The sequence below is a fragment of the Centrocercus urophasianus genome, unplaced genomic scaffold (assembly GCF_019232065.1).
Source record: "Centrocercus urophasianus isolate 14NV4802_14NV808 unplaced genomic scaffold, USGS_Curo_1.0 seq_9, whole genome shotgun sequence".
NCBI classification, from domain to species: Eukaryota; Metazoa; Chordata; class Aves; order Galliformes; family Phasianidae; genus Centrocercus; species Centrocercus urophasianus.
Window position 1 is genome coordinate 1219911 of NW_024885532.1, and position 15186 is coordinate 1235096.

Below are 15186 nucleotides of genomic sequence, written 5' to 3' on the forward strand. Positions count from 1 at the left end.
GTCGAATGACATTTCGTTGTGGTATAACTTGGCAGCAGTTCAGCACAAAACAGCTGTTTGCTCACTCCCCCACAGCATGATAGGGGAGAGAATTGAAAAAAGGAGAAAGGTATAAAGACTTGTGGGTTGACATAAGGTCAGTTTAATAAGAAAGGTTAAAAAAAACCAAAAAAAAGTATAAAAAAACAAGAGATGTGCAATGCTCAGCCATTCCCCAAGAAGCAGATCCCTTGACCCCAGCTCTCTCAGTTTTATTGTTCAGCAAGATGCCATATGGCATGGGTTATCCCTTCAGCCTGTTTGAGTCCTGGCTCTGTCCCCTCCCAGCTCCTTAGGTACTCTCACTTCCTCACTGGCAAAGCAGCACCAGAAACTCAAAAGTCCTTGATTTATTGTAAGCATTGCTCAGCAACAACTAAAACATCCTTGTGTTATGGATATTATTCTCATCACCTAAATCCAAAATACAGCACCATCCCAGCTACTAATAAGAAAATTAACTGCTTCCCACCTGAAACTAACACTAAAACTTACTCCTCTTTAAGATTTTAAACCCTGGAATTATATCAGACGTACCTTTTCAGATTTACAGAACATCCTTTCCTGTTCTGTGCTCTGCTTAATTCCACAGAAGTAGCCAAATGTGTCTCATAGTGCTTGAAAATCAAAATATTGCAATGGTCCCACCGTTTCCTATGGGGAATACTTGATTCAATGTTGTGGTTTTAACTACTTTTGCAATTAGTGAAAAATAAGTGCCTTCTTGTGAAACTACATTTATCGTTATATACATCGTGCTACTGTTGGTAGTTTACTGGTATAATTACATTTGGCTGAGGAAGGGAAAGATGAAGTTAGGAATGGGGGCTGCTATTGCTGAGAAGCTTTTGGAAGAGTAGCTGGGAAATGAGAGTTTTACCGCTGAGAGGCTAAGCTTTGCCAGAGATGATCATTGTGTATTCCTATGTGGTGCCAGCTTCTCAGGACTCCAGGAGTAAAGTGCATGTGAGAAGAATTGTGCCCTTCTCCCATCTGGTCCTTGGCCCTGGGCTGAGGGAACTCTCTTTTTTTCCTCTCCTCCCCCTCCTGAAAGACAAGCTGTTGGCAGGACCAGAAACAGAGGTGAGGAAAGTGGAAGATGGAAAGGGAAGAGGAAAAGGGAGAGGAGGACACAATTCTGCAGTCAGTCACTGTCTGGTGCTGATCCATTTCTGAATATGGGTAGCCATTGGTACACTCACTGGGTCAATATCTAGAGCTGAAGTCCATGTTAATCTCATAGTAGGAATAACAGCTTTTCTGTTATGTCCCAAAAATATATTGCCTGTGTTTATTGCTCCTGGACGTCCTGAACAAAACCACCATCCTCACTTTGGGTGGCTGAGCTGATCAGTACTGTGCTGGAGCCTGATGGGAAAGAGCTTCGAAAACACTGCTACTGTCCAAGTCAGTATCACCTTATTGTCTAAGCCACACTTCATTTTGCAAGGAAAAACTGTCCTTTTGTCTTTCTTTAATATTGAATTCTTCATTATCAGGCAAGAGGCAATTTAGCCTGGAAACCTTTATGTTTTTGAGGAAGGATTCTAAAAGAGAAGACTGCAAATAGACGTTAGGCAAAATAAGACTGCTGACATAGCTTCAATTAGTCTAGAACAGAAAACATCTTTTCATTTGGGCTGACAACTACAATCCTTCCAGTTCTTTATTTCCCTGGCTATCATTGGCCAAATTCCAGAAAGCAAATGATTCTCAAATTTGGAAGGGACTAAGTGGAAACCTCTTCTGTAACAATCACCTTCTGACCACAATCTCTGGTTTCCTATAGATAACTTGTAGATTTCAGCAGTGGTGAAAATCATACTCTTTGCAATGGTTGTTGTTGTTCCAGTGCAGTACAATTCATCTCAATAATTTGTGCAAGAAAGTGCAATTGTTTGAAGGTCTCATTGTCTCATTCCTTGCTACTGATTTATAATCTTAAATCGCCGATCTATTTGGGATTTGATGGAAGTAAGAGCTGTATTTTTACTGAGAAGGGTAATTGATGAGTAACTACTGAACTGCCACCTCCTCAGCTCTGGAAATGTACAAAATCTCATTCAGAGAAAAGAGAAAAAACACATTTGAAAGTGTTTATTGACCTACCACGTTCAGCTGCGTGACACACATACTTCAGACTTCTCTGTCCAAAGTCCAGCTCCAAGAGAAGAGCCTCATTCTGCCATAGCTCCACCGAGGTCAGCACAGCTGCTGTTGTGTTAACACCTTCCACAAAGCTGCAGTTACTCATCTGTTTTGTTTTCCTTTCATGTTTCCTTCACATCTCAAGTTGTTGAATACTAGCGCCACTTCTTGATCCTAGACAGAAAATGTTTTGAAAATCATGTCATAAAATGCATTTTTTGTCTTCTCTAAGTGAAAAAATGGAATTTCCATCTTTGCCATTGAGTACTTTCTTCTGATAAAAACTTAAGATTAGGACTGGACTAGACATGAAAACAGTGACACAGAAATTAAGAGCGAAATACTGATTTGTGGGATATGTGCTGCTCTAGACAAAGGGAAGGAGGCAATCATTTGCAAGTCCTTTTTGTAAATAGATTGCAAAAAAATAAGGAAAGAAAATGTAGCTAAACAAGAAACCATTTTGGTCAAAGTGACTCACACTGATAAAGACCACCTAGCATAGGAACACTAACCTTGGTAACTTGACCTAAAAAGTAAATAGCTATGAGATTTGGAGTCACTGTGGTAGAATTAAACTAGAGTATTTTCTGAACAGTAATTTAAACATCAGGAACTGATGTAATTTCAAATTCGGTTTTGAAACGTATTCTTTTTTAGATATGGCTCTGGGGAATAGCCTTGACCTAAGTGGTCACTAGACGAATCAACTTCAGATAAAGGGAAAAGAAATCGTCGTAGTGTTGCAACTAAGCTCTGTGATTTTGAAAGCAGAAGTTGTGGTGAATTCGTTGGACTTATCAGTAAAATAATCTCCATTAAGAAGTTTAGGGATTTGAATGCAGAGGAAGACTGTAACTTGCAGCTATGCAAGAGCGGAAAGGAAAAAAAAACAGCATTAGACTTACTGGGTAATAGGGAAAAGTGAGTTAACACATCATTTTAATCTGCTAACCTACTTATCTGTGGTTCAGAATGCAATGGAATACTACTAGGGATGCCAAAAATCAAACTGAGACACAGCGAACTTCAAAGTAAATGACAAAAGGTCTTGAGATGTATGAAATAAAAGAGAACAAAGAAAGAAAATACAGATCAGCTGTATAGAAGGAAGGAAGTAGATGTTAATGATATGTCAACATTAACCCAAAACAGTTCAATCCAATAGGGGACAGGTGTTATGTGGTAGCATCCAGTCTGGCATACCTGTGAAGACGCCTGGATTTGTTCTGTATTGACTGTAGAGAGATGAGCACTAAGTATGGATTTGTAGCACAAGAAAGTTGTAGAGTTAAGGCACATGTGAGACTGTTAAAGGAGTATCAGAAGGTGGTCTATGATGCTGTCTCCTATGTTTAAGCATCCAATGAAGAGTTACAGTAGGTGTCCTAGTGAAGCCTGCATCAGTTCAGTGCTTAGTATGTACATAAATGTATATGTTGTACATATGCATTATTGTATATTACAAAATTATGTGTTGGGATGCAGATGACTGGCTCACCACTTCCATGGCAAAATGGGAAGAGAAATAAATAGAAAAAGCAGTAATCAGTTTTAATAACGTGTATTAATTGAAACTGTCAGCAAAGAAGTGGAAGTCTCTTCATCAACTTGTGTATAATGAACCTCCTAGTTCCTGTGTAACTCCTGCAGACCAGTGGATTATGAAGTAACTGGGAGGGTGACACACTTCATCCCCAGCTTCCAATGCAAAGTTTGTGACTTCAGACATCCTGGGGCCCAGCAAGCAGGGGGCTTGGTTGGATAACAAGACAAGTAACAACTAGTCTCAACTTTAAGTTCTTCTATATTTTATGTGGTCCTGTGTAACAGGATAAAGAGCTGAAATTGTTTTGGTGTGAGAGACCATCTAAGCAGAGAGTGATGCAGACAATTTATATTTGCATTATGTTTGTCTGTCAAAATCAGTAAAGCAGAAAAGCTTCCATCTGTTTTGCTCTCTAATCCTTATTTATATGAACACTCAGTGGAACACAAACTCCTTCTGAAGTATGCAAAACTTGCTGGGATTCTGCAGGGCAACTTTAAGGCAAAAACACTACTACAACTTCATAATTTCCAAATAAATGAGGAAATCAATACCTTCTGCCATACAGCGCAGAAACAATCTGTGCAGGGTTCACTTTTAGGATGCAGATTCAAGCTCTTTTTCCTGTGGCAACAGTTTGGTGCTTCTGTATCTTTCAGGTTCCAAAAGGTGCTTGCACCAAGCTGCTGGAAGCACGTCTTTCTCCCAGGGTTTTGAGGGAGTCATCGTCACTAGAACAATTTAACAAATTAAAAATTCCTGCATCTCTAATGACTGGATCACCTGCAAAATCTTTTAATTTAATTTCCAAATGTTTCAAAATAACATCAGTTCCACTCTTTGTTTGAGAAAAAAAAAAAAGAAAAAAAAAAGAAAAAAAAAAAAGAGAACACCAGATCTACCAGCTCCCCTGATCCTGAAATAAGATTTTTCCTTCATCTGGGGACAGTCTTACACTTTTCAGTTACTTCAGGGGGCTCATATGGGGATCAACATTTTTGCTACAAAGTTTGACTTAACTTGTGTATGGAATCTTACGCTTGGGGTTCATGAAAATGGTATTTGCTTTGAAATATTTATCCCATGCATTCCATGCAGTTTCAAATGGACAGAGTTCTTTCAGTTGAGAGGAAGTAGCACTACATTCTATGTAAAACGCAAAAAAACTCAATCCTTTTTAAAAATCCCACTCTTTAAAACTCTGTCGCAATGTTGTTGAAAAATTTGTAATGGATCCAACTCAAGCTTGTTACTATGTGTCAACATTTGGGTCTGTGGACCATAATGTAACGTACTGAAGTTGCTTCTTATATCTCACGAAGTATCCCGTAGTCACCCATAAGGGTATGTACTAAGATCCTAAACCTTCAAAGGTAAATTCATTTTTTAGCAATTACAGTGTGGTGCAACCAAGTTGATTGCCTTAATGTAAGTATCAGCAGTCAATATTGCTCATGTTTGGAAAGCCCACATACTTAGTCATGCAAACATTTACACTGCATCATTTAAACTAACATAAGGCCCAGGCAACTCAGTACCTGCCGGTGTCAAATCCGGGGGATGTTCTACCAGAGCTTTTCTGGGAAAGCATCCAAAGTCAATGCCTTATACAACCAAATGCAACAGGAAGAGGTAAGCTTATTAGGAATGTAAAAAGCAAGAGCAGATAAAACAGAAAATAAAATTATCCAGTTCAGAGACATACACAGTTCAGTGAAGCAGAGGTGAGTGATGTTGTCTTGCTTCCCACCAGCTAATTGTTGTGTTAGCCAGTGCCATTAGACTTATATCATTTTAATGAAACTACATTACATTTTCAGGGCTCATGTTTGACTGGGCATGCCCCTGCTTCTTTTATTTCTTCAGCCATTAGCAAGTGGCTCAGTGCTGGCACCTGAGCAGCCATCAACACCACTGAAAGTTGGTACAGAGAATGGGACAAAGAATTCATTCTCCATATTTCGTGGCTTTTACGTTCCCTTCCCATCCATCTCTAACCAGCCTGCATCTTGGACACCCACTCTACCCTTATCTTCTCCAAAAACAGAAGTGGTAACATATTTCACAGAATCACAGAATCACAGAATGGCCAGGATTAGAAGGGACCTCAAAGATCATGAATCTCCAACCCCCCTGCCACTTGCAGGGCCACCAACCTCCCCATTTAGTACTAGACCAGGCTGCCCATCCAATCTGGCCTTGAACACCTCCAGGGATGGGGCACCCACAACCTCTCTGGGCAGCCTGTTCCAGCACCTCACCACTTTCTCTGTAAAGAACTTCCCCCTGACATCCAACCTAAATCTTCCCTCCCTCAACTTAAAACCATTTCCCCTTGTCCTGCAGTTATCAGGACAAAGGGAAAAGAGTTGATTCCTTTCAAAGAGTTGATTCCTCTCCTGTTTGTAGGCTCCCTTTAGGTACTGAAAGGCTGCAATGAGGTCACCATGCAGCCTTCTTTTCTCCAGGCTGAACAAGTCCAGCTCCCTCAGCCTGTCCTCATAGGGGAGGTGTTCCAGTCCCCTGATCATCTTTGTGGCTCTCCTCTAGACCCTCTCCAACAGCTCTCTGTCTTTCTTGTACTGGGGGCTCCAGACCTGGACGCAGTACTCCAGATGGGGCCTCACAAGAGCAGAGTAGAGAGGGGCAATCACCTCCCTGTCCCTGCTGGCCACCTCTCTTCTGATAGAACCCAAGATACATTTCAGAGAGGCTCGATGACACAAGATGACCCACTAGTTGTCCTACTCCTATCTAGTTTCAGACTAGACTGTATGCAAAGGAAGAAAATGCCATTCAGCATAGTCTGTGTTGCCTAAATGGCATAGTCACCTCTTTGAAGCATCTCTTCTATTTATTTGTCTCAGGATAGCTTGTCTGTGTCCCTTACTGCCCGATGTTGTATCTGTGCACTCATGGGCAGGAAGGTGGGAAGGGAAGAAGCACTATCCCTCCTGATATGAGCTGAAAACCTCTTATCCTCCCAGCCAAGTGGCTGCATTCAGGCTACTTGCTGGGAACACTCTGTGACAGCTCCCAAACTGCACCTGGCAGGGCTAGAATTTGGCACTGTCCTAATCCACGTTCTTGGCAATGCTTATTTTATTAGTAAGTACAACAGTGATGGTGTTGCTCTGTGGAAGCATCCCTTGGCAGGATGGCATCAGGATATAAGATCGTCTGTATTGGCCATTCCTAGGAAATGCAGACTGTTGCCCAGCCCACTTGCTTTAGGGAGGGAAAAATGCTTCCAGGACTCTTAGGAATGCATGCAGCTTGCAGAGCTGGCAGTGGGGAAAGGTACCATCACTGACAGAAAGCAAACTTTGCTTTCTCATGTCTGAGGAAAACAATCTTCGTGGATTTGTCCTGGAAGAACACCAACACCTGGTTTTAGAGGAGAGCTGTGCCTGAAACAGGCTGTGAGCTCATTCTGCAACGAGGGTGAAACACAAGAGCAGCCTACAGGCACTGCAGAGGGCCAAGATACGTTGTTTTATCCTTAGGGCTTTCTCATTAGATGGTTATGTGCTGTGCTACCCACGTCACCTGGCTGCGTTGCCTAGGCTGAGAAGGCTGGAGCTAAAAGCCTCAGAGAAATAGCACATTTCATTCAGGAGACTGTGAAAAAGCAGAGCCAGAGAGGCTTCACCTGACGGTTTCCAAATCTTCCAGACTTCTGGCAGGCAAGGCCTGACTGACCTTTTGTATGCCAAATTTCTTAGGTTTCTGCAGCAGTCTGAGCGTAACAGTTGCTGCGCTGAGAGGCTGGGAGCCTACCAGGAGCATGGGATTGCCATTCTTCATTGATGGTTGTAAGGCTCTGGCATTTTCCCATGGCCCCAGCGAGAAGAATGGAAATTATCTATCCTGGTTATCAGCAATGATACTTGGCTTTTGCTGGACTGCGAAAGTGTCTTGCTTGTGATGTGCGTTATTGCCCAAAGTTCTCCCTTCTCCTGGGTTCATTTCTATACTTTCAAGGATGTCTCCTCTAAGCTCCCGTAGTCTGAGCTCTTCTGGATTTGGAGCATCCAAAAAGAGGGACATTCAGGCCTCCTGGCAAAGCCAGGGATGGAATGAAACACATGGGTCAGGGCAGGGTGGAGTGGGGTGGCAGGAAGGCCTTGTCCTGTGCCAACATTTGGACAGACTAGGCCTGCAGGAGTGGGTTCAGTACAGCCTGCCCCAGCAGGGCTGCCAGAAAAACCCTGGGGAACAATATAGAAAGCTGTTAGCCTAGTGCTGCTCATCTTTCATATCATGGTTAAAAATACATGTGCATGAAGCATGTATTTAATGCTCAAGATGACACTGTTCGGAGGAAGCTTTCTTTTAAAGCAGGTCCCCATTGAAGTGACACACATGAAAATCGGGTCTGTATGTTCTGTGTGTGGGCACAGCTGGGACAAGTGACTCATTGCCCTGTAATTCCTCTGGAAAAAAAAAAGTACTTGTGTTCAATTATATAATAAATATTTTTACTTGTTGGGGGTTTTATATGTTAGATCTGGATTTGGGCAGGAGAGGAGACCAGCCACAGAAGCAATTGTGTGTAGGCTGCTAAGGGCAGTGGCTGGGTCTATAGCTATGCAAGAATATGTGCAGTGCATGCTTTTGACCTTGGTCGTATCCTCTGACTAATACAGCAATGCATGCATATAATCCTAAAAATCTGTTTACAGTAAAAATGCAAAAGTTATTCCAGAAACTGTGCAGATGCTACTGATAATTTGTTTTATGTGAAAGAACGTGAACAAAGCAGACAGAACTCTTACTTTCAAAGAAACAAGAAAAATGGAAAAACCCAAATACTGTACTAAATTTCAAAAGCAGAAATTCTCCAGGGAAGGAAAAATCTAAAGTCTGAGGATGCAGAATAGAAAAGTAAGTATTAAAAACTATGGGAAAAGGTACTGTTACTACTAAATTCATTAGAAAAAATCTGTTCTGAATGCCCTCCATAAAATACCAAAGCTTCATATTCCAGCAACAAATAAGAAAAATAAACGAGACCAGAAATGTTGAATTACATTATACATTGATTCATTTAAGCTTTTAGCTATGTCTTTGGCCTGTAAAGTGCCAAAAATGTTGCTTTATAGGATCAGAAAGAGTAAAAACCTTTAAACCAGATATTGCCTAAATCCACTGATAAATACAGCAGTCTTGGTTTGAAAAGCCACCATCCTGTTTGTCATTTTGTCTCCTTTTTTTTATCCTGGTCACTCAGAGTCTTTCTTGCTTGCAGTCCTACTCAGGACAACAGTGTGCAGAACGTTCCATGCTGGAAGAGCTATAAGCAGCCCCCAGGGTTGAGTTAGAGGCTCATTGGGGTAAGGCAGGAATGTCTTCCACGTGCCATCCGATTTTGGCTGTGAAAAAATGTACCCACAAATTTTGGATGCACTGGTTGGAGTCAGTTTAAAAAGAATGCACGAATCCATAGCCCTAGAGGAGCTGAGAAGCAATGCCTGCAAGTCGTGGAAAAGGGATGCTGATAAAAAGACAAGTAGCGACAAATTCAAGTATGGGCTGAGAGAAACAAATGCAGTGAGGGACTGATTTGGGCCTAGTAAAATCTAAATGAAAAACTTCACACCTTACAAATTCTGGGGAATTGATGTGTACTATCTGTGCTGCTGAGTCAGCATGGAAAGAAAGAGAGGAAGTGTATAACCAGGGAAAAAGATTTACCAAATAGAAAAACTTTTCTGAAGGTCCCTCAGATTAGAGTTTTCCCTAAGTGCACAACAAAGTGCTCAGATCACAGTATTTTATGGAAACAAAAATAATTCTGGCAATGCAATTTGTTCTGAATTGACTAAATGATATTTAAAAAATCCACTTTGAGACAATCAGCAAAGGACAAAGAAAATATTATTCTTAGTGTTAAAAAAAAAAAAAAAAAAAAAGCTGTTTTGATTGTTTATATGAAATTACTTATCCAGTCTGGAATTTCTTTGATGATTAAAAATGTAAAGTTCTCAGATGCATAGGCTGGAAAAAAAAGCTTTCTCCAACCCCAAATTAACCTTTTCTGTGAAATTAGCATCAAGTCAAAAAAAGACTCATTCATTCGTGGGTTTATCCATCCATCTTACCACCAATAGAGAAGCTCTCTTCCATCTCCCTCACAGCTCTGACTCTCTATCTTCTGTCATTTATTATTGTTTAACTGTACTGCCATTCACCCAAGCCAGGGCTGAACTGTGCTGGTCGCTGCATGACTCGATAGCAAAACCTTCAAATTTACTGTTTCAGTAAAGAAACCTTTTAGATAGGAGATGTAAGTAGAAAGGATTTAATCAAATATTTATCATAGTGTAGTCAACTAGAAAAAAAAAATGGTTGCCATGGTAGCTAAAATTTCCCTACACAAGCACTGGGTGCTGTGATAGTTCACTGGTCAAGTCACAAACTTGACAGTCTCTGCTACTACAGATTTCTTCTCTGGCCTTAGAAATGTATGGTAGGTTTCTTTCTTCTCTACTTTTTCAGCTGCCACAAAAGTTAGGTGTGGCTTTGTGTCTGTTTGTTTGTTTTCTTTTTTAAGTTGAAATCTGATAAAGAACAGGTAGTTTTCTGCCATCTGTATTGCTTGCATTTGTACAAGTTGTGTCTTCTCTAAATATGCAGTGTATATAATGCTTTTAGCATCAGGTTCTGCTAGGATGATAAGGATGTGCCTAGCCTAAGCATTCAGCTTTATGATCTATTACAGTTCTCAGCTTGAAGTAAAACACCAAGCTTAAAACACCAAGTTACTGGATACTGTAAGGCGGTCTCAGCAGAAACTTCAGTGCATTTATGGAATTAGGCTGTTTCACATCACCACTTTGTTGATATGTTCTCTTTGTGGAGAAGGTAGCAAGAGCTATATCTGTGTGTCTCTTTTATAGTGTTGTCACACCTTTAAGGAAGGATCAGTCATCTGAAATGTCACCTGGTTTGTATAGAGGTGCCAACATGTGGCACATCTGATCTGGATTGAAATCTTGAAATCTTTCTGCAGGGATGCTTGTTGATATATTTCATCTTTGGACTTCTCTGAAATCTGAAGGGTTGTACAAAGAGTGGAACAGGGTTTGGAGCCTACAGGGAACCTAGTATGTTCCTCCCCCCCCAAGTCCTTTTCCTCCTGTTTACATCTTCTGCCTCTCTCTTTAATTTATACACTGGCAAGTCCAACAAAGCAACTGAGTTTACCGAGTCACTCCCACTGAACAGGAACTCTGAAGGAGGAAGTGGACTTACCTATTTCACATACTCAGAAACATTCCAGCACAGAAATTAGTAAGGCCATGGTCTTCTTATTCTGGGTGGGCCTTTTTCCTTCAAAGAAAGGAAATAGGAAATATCAGGAAATAACATTCTTACAAAATTGCTAAGGGAAAATCACTTTAATTTTTTTACAAGTTAAATGACTCATTCAAAGGTTCATTACTTATTATGTAGAACAAAAGCTGGCAAGGTTATTCTTACTCTTTTTTCTTTCTTTCTTTTTTTTTTTTTTAACATAATGTAGCCCATGGGAATCCTGCTCCTGAAGCAGAAGCACTATATACTGTTCTGGCCCAGTACTGGACAATTAAAGAATGAAAAGAACAATCAAACCCCAAAGGAGCTCAGCATCTTAATATGAAGACAGTGATTTACCATATTTTCTAATCCTCTTGATAACTCTGTATTATAATGGTTGCTTGGTAGCAAAATGATGGCTAGGGTTCTCTAAGGTTTTTTACTCTCTGTTTTCTGGTGATAGTAAATAGAGCTGAGAGCTGAGAAGGAAGTGCCACCAGCATAGGTGCTAAATTGGTGCTCGCAGGGAATGCAAAAAGATTCTATTTAGATTGTTAGCAGCCTGATAGGTTCATGGAAAATTAATTTGGAGCTTTCTGTTGGGAAGGATAATCCTGCTACTGCTTGCACTTAGGAGGTGGGAAGCCTTGATTTTTCCTTTTCCTTTCTGCAAGAGAGAAGAGTTGTACTTTATGCATCTCCTTTAAAAATGCCGCACATGGCACTTTCTCTGTCTGGAAAGATGATACAACATTTTGCTGCTGTGGAGTACATTTAGAAGGTTATAAAATGCATTTAGGCACAGAAACAGAACTACAGCTACGACTACTGATAAAGCCTAAAGCTATCTCATGCACAGCAATCTAAGCCTATAAATATACAAACAAACTTATCCCACCTATTCCTGTCTGCTCCAATCACGACTGAAGAGCTTCCTCTCAATCAGACTAATCTTGAATTTCAGTTGTTGCTGGGACCTGGTGCATCCATTGTGCTTGTTGGACAAAGCAGGTAATTCCATACTTCACCATCTGCTGTCATCTTAATGCTTGACACAACCATCCTTCCCTGTCCCCTTCTCATGGTTAACCTCACCTCTCTTATTTTATCGTGCTCCGACTTCTACCCTCCTTCCCCATCCTTGCTTCTCTCTCTGGCACCACTTCAGCCCCACATCCTCCCCCAGGCCTTGAAGCATTCTTGCCCCAGCCCTTCTGTTCTTTTTCTCTGTGATTCACCTAGGAGTCCTTATTCCACTGCTGTTCATCTTATGCTGATATTTCTAATTTCACGCTTACTTCTGCTTGTGCTGTGTGTGGAACTACCACTCCTCTTCCGAAAACTTCTGCAGTCCTTTTACATCTTTCTGGCCCAGGCCATCAGAAGGAATACACAGACAGAGGATTCTTCTCCTTGAAGAAATCAGAATTGTATAGTACAGACAAGGACAATAATGGAGAAAAAAATTAAAATGTATAACGTGTACATAGCTACAATGGCCTTAGCTTGGCAGCTTAAGAGCAAGAGCAGGCAGTGCATATGTGTATATCTGACCAGTGTAAGTCATGACATGGATGTGCCACAACTGATGCCATGGCATTCTTCTCTCTTTTACATTAACTTATCTGCCTCTTCTTTCTGGACTACACCCACTCCATGCTCTTGGATGTGAAGCTCTGGGCCCATAGGAAATACCAAGAAGTGCAGAATACAAGATGCACGTCCCCATGGTAACACAGAGTGCTACATACACATCTCTGTGTGGTCTGTTCTCCGCTCCACCTTCCAGAAATTATCATAAACAGCAAGGTCTCACTTTTTGCCCTCCAAGTGCACTGTTGCTACTTCTTGGATGTCTAAATAAATGACTAAAATTTTGAGACAAAGACAACATAAACATCTTCCCACCACAAAGGAAGTAGAACAGCAAGCCTCCCTCTGCAGAAGACAAAATTTTCTACCGTTGTTTGAGGCTGAGAAACAAATAGTCATGATATGGGAGCACTACAGAAGAGCTCTCTGCCCTCTGCTCTAGCTGCAATATACATTACTTCAGCCTTCTTTTCCCTAACCTAAACACAGCTGTGGACATACTATCCTGAAGCTACACTAAATCAAAACAGATTGAGAGCAAGAATAAACTACACTTGACATGTGTTAGTCATAGTACTTAATATGTGGAGAGAAGATACTCAGATGCACCAGTGATTAGGATGTGGTAAGAATCTACATACAGAAAAATGTTTTGTATATAAATACCCTTGGTGCTGTGGATGTGTGTGTGTACATACATGCACATACATGCATCATGTACATACATGCACATATATGCATACCTATATAAATATATATGAATATGCATAGATGCTTGTCCTATTTTGGATTACATTTACAATTTTAAAGTGGCTCATGTAAACAAGGAATTTAGCACAAATACTGTGCAATAATTACATTACAAATCTTATAAAGTAAATTTCTGATTCACAAAATGCATTTGATTCAGAAAAAAATTCCTGCTGTCTTGGTCCACGCTTACTTGCAGTACCCAAAATATCAGGATGTCAAGAAAGAATTAATGAAGAAGAGCCTTGCCAGTGGTGCACGTTTAGGTAAAGAGGTTATGTGGGCCATGGAAATGTGGACAACAAAAATAAATTCTTGGTTGCTTTGTTTCGGCGGGTAACTGGTGATCTGCTCAGAACTGTACCATGAGTCCAGAGAAACTTCTGTTCCTCTGCAGAATCCTGGAGCCTCAGAAAAGCTTGAAATTCTGTATGACTCAGCCAAAAATCCAGGCTGTGGACCAGCATGTTGTAGTTCCTGGTGAAGCTGCAGTGAGCTAAGGAAGGACAAGTGATAACAGTGTTGACAGAATATGTTTGCTAAATCTGAGAGTTAACACTGTGTTCTGATGGTAAGTACCTAATATCCAGGTCAGTTATGACACATTTTGAAGACAGGTTGTGTTTTTATATGCAGCTAATTGGCTGTCATCTCATCTCCTGACATATCTACACTCTGCTGGTCTTAACTTATTTCGGGAAATACCTTTTCCCATTTCCATCTGTCAATAGATTTCCAGAACAGTACTGAGAATGAAATAAGCCATCCTCTCCTGCCTCAGTAGAAAAATAAATAACTGTTAAATGCAGATTTTACTGTCCTTAGCATCTTACTAGAATGCATAATCATCTATGCTTGTATCTAAAGGTAATGGTGTATGCACGCAGCTGTATTCGACCTAGCACTGTCAGGTATAATTAAGGGTAGAAGTCAAGTTCTCAGCGTGCAGCATGAATTTGCTATTTCCATTTACTATTAAAACTTATCTGAGTGTTTTAGTGTGTGACGTCTAAAAATTATTTGACCTAGCAGTACTCTAGTTATTCTTGAGCTTCACCCAGGATGCTGGATGACAATGAAGGCTGTTCAGAAAAAGTCTAAAGAAAAAAAAAAAAAAAAAAAAAAAAAAAAGCATATATATTTTTAGGTTTAGTGTTATTTGAGGAAAGTGTGTAGACTGAACCATCTTCAGTTTCTGTTTTGAGGTCAGAAGTATTGTCTTAAAAGGAGAGAAAATATCTTATTTACATCCAACGTCACATCATACTTGATAGCATCCAGTAGGGTAAAAGCCATGTCTGTGCCTTTGAATTTAAGCAAGTTCTTCTATGACTTTGTATTAGAGAAAGAAAAATCTCAAATCTATATATTAACTTACAGACTTGTCTGTCTTGCCCTCTCTGCCTTTGCTGCTGGCAAAACCAAGTTTCTTAAACTTAAGCCTAGCAATGCTGTATGGAATATGATGAGAATCCCGGTGATTGTGACAATAACTTCTCATTTTGGAAAGCAACTCATGTACCTTTTCTTCTGGAACTTGCTAATTATTTGTGTTTTTACTAGAAAGAAAGGAATTATTTCAGACAGAAAGGTAATTCTGTTTGGCCATGTATACGTTGTCTGTATTTTAATTTTAGCAATTAGGAGGCAGAATGACAACAAGAATAACCTGAAAAGTTTAGGATACAATAACAGATCTGCTGACTGATTTGTTGTGTGACTTGTAAATGCATGAGTGCTCACCATCTGCTTTTTCCTTCTTTAGTCTTTAGGCAAGTGACAACCTTCATGCTTCCACTTTGGTC